The sequence below is a fragment of the Fukomys damarensis genome, unplaced genomic scaffold, assembly GCF_012274545.1.
Source record: "Fukomys damarensis isolate Sample0158 unplaced genomic scaffold, DMR_v1.0_HiC HiC_scaffold_23, whole genome shotgun sequence".
NCBI classification, from domain to species: Eukaryota; Metazoa; Chordata; class Mammalia; order Rodentia; family Bathyergidae; genus Fukomys; species Fukomys damarensis.
This window is the reverse complement of record NW_022900935.1, coordinates 15,271,738-15,283,486: the sequence shown is the minus strand read 5'-3', so window position 1 is coordinate 15,283,486 and position 11,749 is coordinate 15,271,738. Positions and strand designations below refer to the sequence as shown.

Genomic DNA, 11,749 nt, shown 5'->3' with positions numbered 1-11,749 from the left:
TTTCGATTTTTGATGGCGAATAGGGAGTAGTGGGAAGGACAAGAAGGAATCCGGCTGGAACTCGAACATCAGGCTCTCTGAGCGCAGAACTAGGACTGCCCTCCTTTGTGAAAACCAGCTGCGTGGCGGCTGTTCGTTCGGACTCATTCGGCGTGCACAAACTGGGTGTGTGTGGAGGGGCAGCTTGTGGGCCAGCGTTCGGAGGAGTGTGGAGGAAAATTTGGTGGCAAATTCTGGGGAGTCCCAGGATATTGTAGAGTACTCCCTTTAACAGGGAAATTCCTGAATTGCCTACACTTGCTTTGCCCAACTTCTCTCTGTTGGACGCCTGAAGTTGAGTTTCTAGCTCTGCACAATCCAGTAAAGGAAAAAAAAATTTTTTTTGGTACCTGGGATCGAACTCAATGCAATGGCCAATTTCTTTAATTTTTCTTTTTGTCAGCATCTAACATGACACAGTTGGCCACTTCCTCCTCCTCCTCCAAAGGCTTTCTTCACTTGGCTTTCAGGATGCTGAACCTCCCAACTTCCTTCTCTGAACTTCTTGGGTATCCCCTTCTTAGTGTTTTTTGGTCTCATTGCTAGAATGCCCCAGAGCTCAGTCCCTGTTTCTCTTTTTTCCACATCTGTAATCATTCCTCGGGTGATTTAATCAAACTTAGCATTTTAAATGTCTTCTACATGATGCTAACTCTCTATTTTTCTTCGGGATTCAAACATCTGTGAACACCAGGCTCACATTTGAATGTGTAACAGGCATATTAAACTTAATGAGTCTGAAAACAAGATTCTGATACTAAACTTCCTTCCCCGTTTGTATAAATGGCAACCTCATTCCTCCAGTTGTTCAAGCTAAAAACCCAGGAGTTATCATTGATTCCTTATATTCCTTCATACTACAAGGTTAATCCCTCAGTAAATCCAGTTGGCTCTGCCTTTAAAACAAAAACAAAATCACTTCATTACCTCCAATGCTACTAGATCCAACCCACTATCATCTGTCACCTAGTTAATCACAAGAGCCTCTTAACAAGTATCTCTGTATCCACTTTTACCTTGTCTAGTTTTAATTTGTCCTGGGAGAAATCTTTTTTAAAAAACCAAGTTGAACAGACACAGTAGTGCATGCCTGGAATCCCAGCCACTTGTGAAGCTGAGGCAGGAGATTGTAAATTCAAGGCCAGCCTAGGCAATTTAACAAGACTCTTGTCAAAATGAAAAATTAAAAATGTCTAGGAATGTAGCTTAATGGTACAGTGCCCTTGGGTTTGATCCCCAGTACTGCAAAACAAAACACCTAATTTGAGACTGGGGCATGGTGGTGCAAAACTATAATCCCAGAACTCCTGGCAGCAGAATCAGGATTACAAGGTCAAGCCCAGTCTGGGCATTTTAGAGACTTAGCGAGACCCTGTCTCAAAAAAAACATAAATGCCACCATGACACAGTAAAAAAAAAAAAAAAAAAAAAAAAAAAAAAAAAAGGGGACTATAGCTCAGTGTGAAGACCCTGGGTTCAATCCTCAGTACATGGGAGGGAGTGAAACCTAAATGTGGGAATGTAAAATGGTGCAGTTAGTGTTGAAGTACAGTATGATGTTCCTCAAAAAATTAAAAGTAGAATTATCATATGCGTTAGCTTTTCATTGCTATGACCAAATACCTGATAAAGAGGAAGCTTAAAAGGAGAATGACTTATCTTGGCTCATGGTTTCAAAGATTTCAGTCCACGTTTGTCTGGCTCCATTGGTTTTAAACCTGCGTGGGGCCAAAGGACATGGGAAGGGAGGCTTGTTCACTTCTTGGCAGCCAGAAAGCAGAAAAGGGGAAAAGTCCAAAAGGAAGGGGCTAGGAACAAGATAAAGTTCCCAAAGTCACACTCCTATGATCCACCTTTCAATGAGCCTCCATCTCTGTTTCCATCGCCTCCATCTAATTTGATTACTTCACCAATGAGGTTAAAACTGTCATGATCCCATCACTTCTCTAGGCCCCACCTCTGGCTCAAACTCTCAATACGTGAGTCTTTGCAGGACATTTCATATTTACGTTTTTGTTTTTTTATATAATTTTTTTGGAGACAAAGTCTTGCTGTGTAGGTCAGGCTGCCCTTGAGTCCACTATGTAGCCCAGGCTGGCCTCAAACTCGTGGCGATCCTTCTGCCTCAGCCTCCCAAGAGCTGGGATTACAGGCGTGCGCCACCATGCCTGGTGACACTGCACTTTTAAGCCCTAACATCGTATGATTCAGTAGCTCTCTTTCTGGGTGTGTACCCCAGAGAACTGAAAACAGAACCTCAAACAGATATTTGTATAGCAGTGTTCATAGCAGCACCATTTACAGTAGCCAAATGGAAGCAAGCCAAGTGTCCACTGATGGATCAATGGATAAACAAAACATGAAACACACTTACAATGGAATACTCTTCAAATTTAAAAAGGAAAGCAATTCTGGCTTCCTCTCTCTCTTCCTCTCTCTCTCTCTCTCTCTCTCTCTCTTTCTCTCTCTCTCTCTCTTCCCTCTCCTCTCCCTAATCTGCCGTCCCTAATAAAAATCTCCTGTCAGGAGAAAAAGAAATTCTGAAACATCCCATAGCATGGATGACCCTTGAAGACGTTATGTAAGAGGAAATATGTCAGGCATAAAAGGATAAATACTGTATGATTTCATTTATCTGTGGTACCTAGAGTAGTCAAATCCATGGAGAAAGACGGTAGAAGGGATGCAGAGGAGGAGGGCCTGGGGCCTTTCGTGCGATGGGCGTAGGGTTTCAGTGTGCGAGGTGAATGCTGGTGGTGCCCGCACGCTGCTGAATAGAACAATAATGCCCCAGCCCTTCTCTGCACAGTTTGCTGATTTCACTCAGAGGAAAAGCCAGTGAATCCTTGTGATCTTCTCTAAGGCCCTATGCTGTCAATCTGGTCCTGGACTACTGGGTTCCCTGACCATTCTGCTCCAGATGCGTTGGCTCCTCCGATTTCCTTGAAAATGTCTGGTACTTTCCTGACTCGGAGTCCTTGTATCTTCTGTTCCTTCTCCTTCCGATGCTCTTACCCCAGACAGCCATGTACTTCTACTTTCCTCCTCTCCTTTACATCTTTCCTCAGATATTTTTTTCTTATCCACGCTGCCCACATTATTTAAAGTTAATACTTGTACCTCCTCTCTGCTTAAGATTTTCTCTGGACCGCTGATTGGGCATACTATCTACTAGCCATTTTTTTGTTTTTGTTTTTAGTGTCTGTTTCCTTCAGACTAAAATGTGACCTCCATGAAGGCAAGGCTTTTTGTCTGTCTTCACTTATCCATCCCTGACACCTAAAAGTGGCTGTGTATTTATTAAGCAGTGTGTTGATTATACACACTCAATGTTTGTTGAGTGAAAGAATAAGTGCAAAGAGAACAAGGACAGACTGGACTAATCTGGAGCAATTTGGAGCAGTTAAACTGAAAATGAAGTGAAGCTGTAAACAGCATTAACATCTACATTCAAGGCCTTGGAATGCAAGGCTTAAAACTCATGAACAGATGAGTCACCAAAGGTTTTTTGTTTAGTGGCTTTGAACCCAGGCCCTTGCACATATTATGTAAATGCCTTTTCACTAAGATACAACTCTTCTTTTGCCAGAGATTTTGAAAGGTAGGTAACTTATGTTGTGATCAAATGATCACATGCTATTCTTTTTTTTTTTTTTGAGACAGGGTCTTGCTATGTAGCTCAGAGGGCCCTTGAACTCACTATGTAGTCCAGGCTGGCCTTGAACTCATGGCAATCCTCCTGCCTCAGCCTCCCAAGTGCTGGGATTACAGGCATCTACCACCTCACCCAGCAATCACATGCTGGTTTTTTTGTTTTGTTTTGTTTTTTTGGTACCTGGGATTGAATTTGGGACCTTGTACTTGCAAGGCAGGTGTCAGGACCACTGAGCTAAATCCCCGGCCCTCACATGCTACTCTTTTTTTTTTTTTCCATGCTATTCTTAACAAGTACAAGAGGGCCATTTATTAAACAAGTGAGCCAGGCATGGTGATGCATGCCTATAATCCCAGCACTCAGAAGGCTGAGGCAGGAGGATCACTGTGAGTTTGAGACCAGCCTGGGCTACATAGTGAGACCCTATCTCAAAACCCCCCCAAAACAAAACAAAAACAAGTATTTTATAAAGTGTACCTTCCCAATAGCTTTATGAAGTAGAAACTTTGTGTATGTGGGAGGGGGGGTTACTGGGAATTGAACCCAGCCACTGAGCTACATCCTCAGCTCTTATTAAATTAAAAAAAATTAAGAGGGTGTCACTAAGCCGCTAAATTACTTAAGCTGGGCTTGAATTTATGATCCTTCTGCCTCAGCCTTCTAGAATGCTGGAATTATAGGATGCTGGCAAGGTAGGGACTATTTTTAATCCCTTCTCTTCTTTTTTTTTTTTCCTCTTCTAGTACTGAAGATTGAACCCAGGCAAGGCCTTCACACTGAGCTATATCACCTTCTAAAACATTTTTCTATTTCGAGATAGGATCTCTCTAAGTTGCCAAAACTTGGGCTCAAACTTGTGATCCTCCTGACTCTGTCTCCCAGAGTGCTGGGATTACAGCTGTGCACCAAAGGGTGATATTCATTTTGTAAATGAAGAGCCTGACAGTGCCACCAGGGGGTGCCCTGGTCTCATTCAAATGAAGCCAGCTCGGTTTTCAAGCCGGCGGACAGAGGGGTGCTGAGAGCCCTCCTGGCTCCCTGGGGTGTGTGGGGATGGAATCAGCGGAAGGCAGCAGAGCCTGGGTGACCCTGGAAGATGACTCAAACCTTTTAGGCCTTCTGGAAGCATCAAAGGCCCAAGCCTACCCTGCTTCTGCTGTGGAGTCTGGCACAGAGCCAGAGGAGGAATGTCTTAATCATTTGTGCAAAATGCTAACACTTAAATTGCTGGTAGGGGCAGCACAGGCAATGCCTAAAAGCCAGCAGAATGCTTCTAATTCAGCCTTTTAGAGCTGAAAGTTAAAATATAAGTAATTTTATGAGCTAGTTGTTGAACATAGTTACTACAAACATTAAATTATATAAATTTATAATTAATTATATATAAACAAAGATATACTCCAAACTCAACCTATGTGTCTTTTGTTTGTTTGTTTTGGTGCTGGAGATCAAACCAGGGCTTCACATATGCTGGGCAAGTGCTCTACCACTGAGCTACGCCTCCAGCGTACTATGTAATTATTACTTTTTAAGTGTTTCAAAACTGGGGATTGAATCCAGGGCCTCATGCATGTTAGCCAAGTGCTCTACCATGAGTTACATCCCCAGCCCGTTTTATTCTTTATTTTCATACAGAGTCTCCCTAAGATGTCTCCAGCCTCACTCTCCTAAGTAGCTGGAGTTATAGGTCGCAATTATTTTTATACGTTTTAACTATCATCTAAGCTGGTGCATGCCTTTAATCCCAGCACTTGGGAGGCTGAGACAGGAGGATTGCTGTGAGTTTGAGACCAGCCTGGGCTACATAGTGAGTTCCGTCAGTCTCATGCACTTGGGAGGCTGAGACAGGAGGATTGCTGTGAGTTTGAGACCAGCCTGGGCTACATAGTGAGTTCCAGGTCAGTCTCAACTACATAGTGAGACCCTGTCTCAAACAAAACAAAGCTATCATCTGTGCTCTTGAAATGACTTTCATTTATTTTATTTAATATGGCAGAAATACTACATAATGGTATTGTACTTGTTATATCTCTTCCCAACTATTTATCTGTGTGGTAGAAATACTATATAACGGGGTGTACTACATGCTACATCTCTTCCCGACTACACATTCAGCTATGTCACAATGGTAGCTTAAAATTGATGTATTCTGCAATCAGTGACTAAACGGTGAAAAGTAATCTCTCTTTACAACCACCTCCCAGGGACAAGAGTGGTAGAAAGAAGGAAAAGATGGAAAAGTACTTACTTCAAAGGGTTCACATTGTGGAGATCTATGAACACTACAAATCATGTCCTTTTCTCCCAAACCAGTTGTTAAATTTTACTAGCACACCTCTTGCTCTGGCTGCGTTTCTAACATGCTGCAATTTTAGGCTGTTTCTCCCGACAGTTATGTCTTACTTTGTAATTTATGAAAAGGGGAGCATCTTTCGTGTGCTGGGCACTGCTGATGGAAGCTGCTGACTTTGGCTGTGGGAAAGGCTTTGTCGACCAGGCTCCCAGAGGGTGGCGCTGTGGACTGACTCGGGTACAAGCCACCTTGTTTTCTTATTCTTTTGTGCTGTGTTGGTAAAATCATCACCCTTATGTTTTTCCAGTTTCCTCCAGCATTGTTTTAGGGAGATCTCGTCCCTTATGCTTCTGTAGAAGGACACCGCAGCAGGAGATAAGAACTGGAGGCTGTTTGGTGACATCAGTCAGAGTTTTCCCAAAAGAGTGATGGGTTTGCTATGGATGGCCCAGACATCAACTGTCTATTTACTTCATCTGCTGCAAGGTACACACTGTGTTTCAGATTCAGACTTGCTTCTCAGTTAGCATAACCCAGCTCTCACTTCTATGGTTAAAAATTTTAATTACTCCCCATTGGGTTTTATTAATGAAATAGGAAAAAGGAAATATTGCAATAACTTTAATTAAATCACATTTGCCAGGAAACCTCTTGAACAAAAGAAGTTCTTTATTAACTACTAAACTTTCCTTCATGAGGCTCATGAGGTCATGATGGCTCTTTAATATGCAGGAAAAGCTCAACTGCATAGTGAGACCCTGTCTCAAACAAAACAAAACAAAAATGTAGGACAAGGATTCCCTTCTCCCCTGAACTATGTATTTAGGCTTGACTTTTTTGCTTGGTATGCCCACTGGGTCACTACACAGGCACAAACAGCTCCAAAGCAGTGAACAGGAACAAATATTCCGAGAGCATTTTAGCACTTCTTGTTTGCCAAACAGACATTTCTGGTAAAAAGGTAGCTACATTAAGCTGGGTGTGGTTGTGCAGGCCTGTAATCCCAGCACGGAGGAGGCTGAGGCAGGAGGATTGTTGTGAGTTCGAGACCAGCCTGGGCTACAGAATGAGTTCCAGGTCAGTCTCAACTGCATAGTGAGACCCTGTCTCAAAAAAAAAAAAAAAAAAAAGGTAGCTACACCATCCTCAGACATTAGTAAGAGCCCTGCAATACAGGCGCTGATGGTGTTCACTACAATGGCGTAAGACATCAAGTAGCAATGAAGGCCTTTTCTGTGCTGGTACCGTAAGGGTTCCTCTGAAGATAAAAGATAAAGATGACCGAAATGGGTATCCAGGAGATGAGCATTCCACAATCGGGATATATGCTGACACCAGCGCAGTTCTTTGTGAGGAGAGCAGGCACCCCACATGGTTCCCAGGAACTGAATAATCAGGTTGTTGATTACTGGTGTGGCCCCAGTATTCCGATTCCTCTCATCAGCATCTGATTTTGTGACATTTTTCACTAAGATACAGCAGAAATGAGGGGATTCATGGTTTTTCTTTTCAGTTCCTGTGTGACCTTGTCCGTGGCGTTTACTCTTTCCAAGGCTCCCTTCTGGGCTGCAGGAAAACCCCGCAGGGTTGTTACTGGGAAGCAAACAGAAGAAACAGAACCGAGCTCCGGAAGTAGTGCTGCAGCGCCTGTCCTCAGTGAGGTCCGCACAGGGCCCGTGGGTTTCTTCACTGACTTGATCTCAGGATCAGAAGAGCATGACCTTGCAGGTAGTGCCCTTTGCCCCAGATCTCCCAGCCCCTGGGGGAAGCTCCTGCTGTCTATGAAGTTCTTGTAGAAGTCAGTGGTGAATTCATTGAGTCCTGAGCTTTTCTTGGTAGGTTATTTTATTACTGCCTCAAATAAAAGACCTAATGAAGAAATGGGCAACTAAAATGAACAACTAAAATGTACTTCTAAGAAGTACCAATGGCCAAGAAATATATAAAAAGTTCCGTGTCTCTCTGGTCATTCGAGAAATGAAAATTAGAACAATACTGAGATTCTATCTTTCTCCAGAAAGAATGGTTATCATTATGAAATCAAATAATAGCAAATGCTGGTGAGGCTGTTGGAGAAAGGGAACCCTTTTAGGTTTTTTTTTTTTTCATTGAGTTTATTGGTACTTTTTAAGTATATAGTACAGTTACATTCATCATTAGGATCTTGCACCTTTACCTGACAGGTCTTGGTTCTCATTTTTTCCCCATACCCCTGCCCTCCTTTCACCCGCTCTAACCTCCCCTATTTACAAAGACTTTGTTTCCATTTTTTCCTTTTCTCATATTTTTTCTTTTCCCTCACCCTTCCCACTTCCCCTACACTTTTAGCCCTTTTCTTCCTATTTCACATAATCAGTTATATATGACTTAGATCTTATTTACAATTTTATTTATTTATTATTATTAATTTTTTTGGTACCAGGGATTGAACTCGGGTCCTTGCGCTTGCAAGGCAGGCCACCAAACTGCTGAGCTAAATCCCCCACCACTTTTAGTTTTTAGTTTTTTAGATAGACCTTTTTTTTGTTGTTGTTGGTACTGGGGGTTGAACTTGGGACCTTGTGCTTGTAGGGCAGGCGGCGGAACCACTGAGCTAAATCCACGGCTACACTTTTAGTTATTCACACCAGAGAAACTATTATTCGGTATCCCCCAGGCCACCAAACTGCTGAGCTAAATCCCCCACCACTTTTAGTTTTTAGTTTTTTAGATAGACCTTTTTTTTGTTGTTGTTGGTACTGGGGGTTGAACTTGGGACCTTGTGCTTGTAGGGCAGGCGGCGGAACCACTGAGCTAAATCCACGGCTACACTTTTAGTTATTCACACCAGAGAAACTATTATTCGGTATCCCCCAGATTGTTGACTTAGATCTTATTTACAATTTTATTTATTTATTATTATTAATTTTTTTGGTACCAGGGATTGAACTTGGGTCCTTGCGCTTGCAAGGCAGGCCACCAAACTGCTGAGCTAAATCCCCCGTCACTTTTAGTTTTTAGTTTTTTAGATAGACCTTTTTTGTGGTTGTTGTTGGTACTGGGGGTTGAACTTGGGACTTTGTGCTTGTAGGGCAGGCGGCGGAACCACTGAGCTAAATCCCCGGCTACACTTTTAGTTATTCACACCAGAGAAACTATTATTCGGTATCCCTTTCAGATTGTTGGTGGGAAGGTAAACTAGCACAACTACTGTGGAAATCAGTGTAGAGATTCCTCAAATAACTAAAAGTAGAAATTCTATTCAACCTATCTATTCTCTTTCTAGGTATCTTCCTGAAAGAGTTAAAGACATCATGTTACAGTGATCCACACATACCCATGTTTATAGCAGCACAACTCGAAATAGCTAAATCTTGGAAGTGGCCTGTAAATCCATCAACAGATGACCAGATAAAGAGCATGTGGTATTTATACCCAATGGAGTACTGGCCTGCCATAAAGAAGGATAAATTAGAGTCATTTGTAGATAAATGAATTCACCTTGAGCCAATAATGTCAAGTGGAATAAATGAGACACATCAGCTTAAATATCATATAATTTCTCTCATATGAGAAACTGAAAGTATAAAGAATTTACAGAGCAAAATAAAAGATAGGTAATAGGAAGTAGGGAGAGAGATCTTTGCAAATGGGAAGAAGATCAAGAGATGGAAGTAAGGGGTTGAGGGGAGATGAAGAGGAGGTAAAAAGAATTAAGATGTGTTCATTCCAGCTCCCTACTATGAATGTAATCATTTTGTGCTGGAAGTTTTTAATTACTAAAAATTTAAAAAAATGATTAAACATGGGGGCCGGGATTTAGCTCAGTGGTGCTGCTGCCTGCCTTGCAAGTAGAAGGTCCGAGTTTGATCCCCGGAATTTAAAAAAAAAAAAAGAAAGAAAAGAAAAGAAAAGAAAATAGAATTAAACAAACAATAGACAGCTGGCCTTTTTTTTTGTTATCTGTAGTACTCATGATTGAACTTGGGGCCTTCATACTGAGCTACATCTTTCCATTTTTAAATTTGAGACAGGGTGTTGCTAAGTTCCCCAGGTGGGACTGGAACTTGTGATCCTCCTGCTTCAGCCTCCCAGAGGGCTAACACTGCAGGTGTGGGCCATCACACCTGCCTCCATAGACCCTTCAAGGCTGGCTGATACAGCACAAGTCAGACCAACGGATCATGTGGTGTCAACTCACTGCTTCATGTTTTTTCTTGTAAAGAGAATTTCACAGTAAGAAGCACCATATGGGGCCAGGCGTGGTGGTGCACACCTATAATCCCAGCACTTGGGAGGCTGAGGCAGGAGGATTGCTGTGAGTTGGAGACCAGCCTGGGCTACACAGTGAGTTCCAGGTCATTCTCAACTACATAGTGAGACCCTGTCTCGAAAAAAAAGAAGCACCATACAGGATGTACATGAAGTCCTCAAATGAAAGCCCTGCCAGGGAGGAATGAGAGGTGGGATAAGCAAATCTAAACCCAGAGTAAGCACCTCCTTCAGGGAGAAAAATCACTTCTCCTTCACAAGGACTGTAGTTCTAGGTAATCCATCTGCCACCAAGCATGGTTTGGTTTGTTCTCTCAGGTATGGCACCAAATCAAGAGTCCAGAGCTGGTTGCCCGTGCAGGCTTCCGGGCACCTGTGGAGGTGGTTTGCCAGGGTGACCTTAGCAAAACAATGTCTGGTCTCAGCCCATATGTAGTTCCTGTCGCTATGGCTCTCTGTCCATGAAGCCAAAAAGTAGAAACTGGATTAGCTTGGAGAAAAGAGCACCTAGTTAGCATCCACAGGACATCACGTCTGCTGATGCTAAGAGCTTCCCCAGCTGGTGTCACAGCACACGCCTGTAATCCCAGATACTTGGGAGGCTGAGGCAAGAGCGTCAGGAACTCAAGGCCAGCCTGAGCAATTTAGTGAGACCTTGTCTTAAAATACAAAATAAAAAGGGACGGATGTAGCTCAGTGGTTGAGCACCTCTGGGTTCAATCCCCAGGACTCGGGGAAAATAAAGAGCTCCTCCCATCGTGAGCCACAGTCAGCCCCTGCTGTCTCAAAGCCTGAGGCCCATCTAAGAAGCTCCTCCTTCCTGTTTTCTTTTTAAAATGTTTTTCTTTTTTAGTGCTGAGGATCGAACCCAGGGTCTTTGCACGAAGTTATATCTCCACCACTTGTTTATTTTTTATTTTGAGGCAGGGCCTCACTAAGTCACCAGATTGCCCAGACTGGACTTGAACATGCCACCCTCCTGCTTCAGTCTCCTAAAGAGCTAGAATGACAGGCCTCTGCCACCATGCCTGGCGGAAGTTCGTCTTTCCTGAACCTCTTTGTCATTAACTTATGGTCCTTTAAAACCATGAATTGGCATCCATGGATATTTATTTTGGATTTTGGAGGCAGCATACATGTATAGATTCTGACCTCAGGCAAAGTGGATGATGAGATACACTGTTTCTAGCTGTGCGGGCTGAGTGATTTCCTTCTCCATGTCCTTGGGGGGGCCATAAAACCATTTCCGTAAAGCCAGTTTTTACTGTTTCAGAGCCTACCTTCTGAAACCAGGCTTGAATTCCTTTTCCCTTTGCAGTGCAGCCTTGTTACAACCACCCACATTGACATGCGTATTTCAATGGTCTGCGTCTATCCCAGCAGGTCTGTCCTTGCTCTTCTCTCCCAGATCTTTCCTTCCCAAGCCTCTCGTCTGGTTCCCCCCGCCCCGGGAACCACTGCCTATGACTCAGTGTCCATCCCGATTGCAAGGCATTTCTCCTTGGAGAGAG

General features: G+C 43.1%; 1 protein-coding gene across 1 annotated transcript in view; it reads left to right on the top strand.

The window, feature by feature from the left end:
• The first annotated feature begins 7,651 nt into the window (after positions 1–7,651).
• Positions 7,652–11,749, top strand: part of Zbtb8b (zinc finger and BTB domain containing 8B) — a 51,111-nt gene continuing 47,013 nt past the window's right edge. Inside the window, exon 1 of the mRNA XM_010621556.2 lies at positions 7,652–7,715. The gene's annotated coding sequence lies outside the window, so the exon portion shown is untranslated. The remainder of the gene's footprint in view (positions 7,716–11,749) is intronic.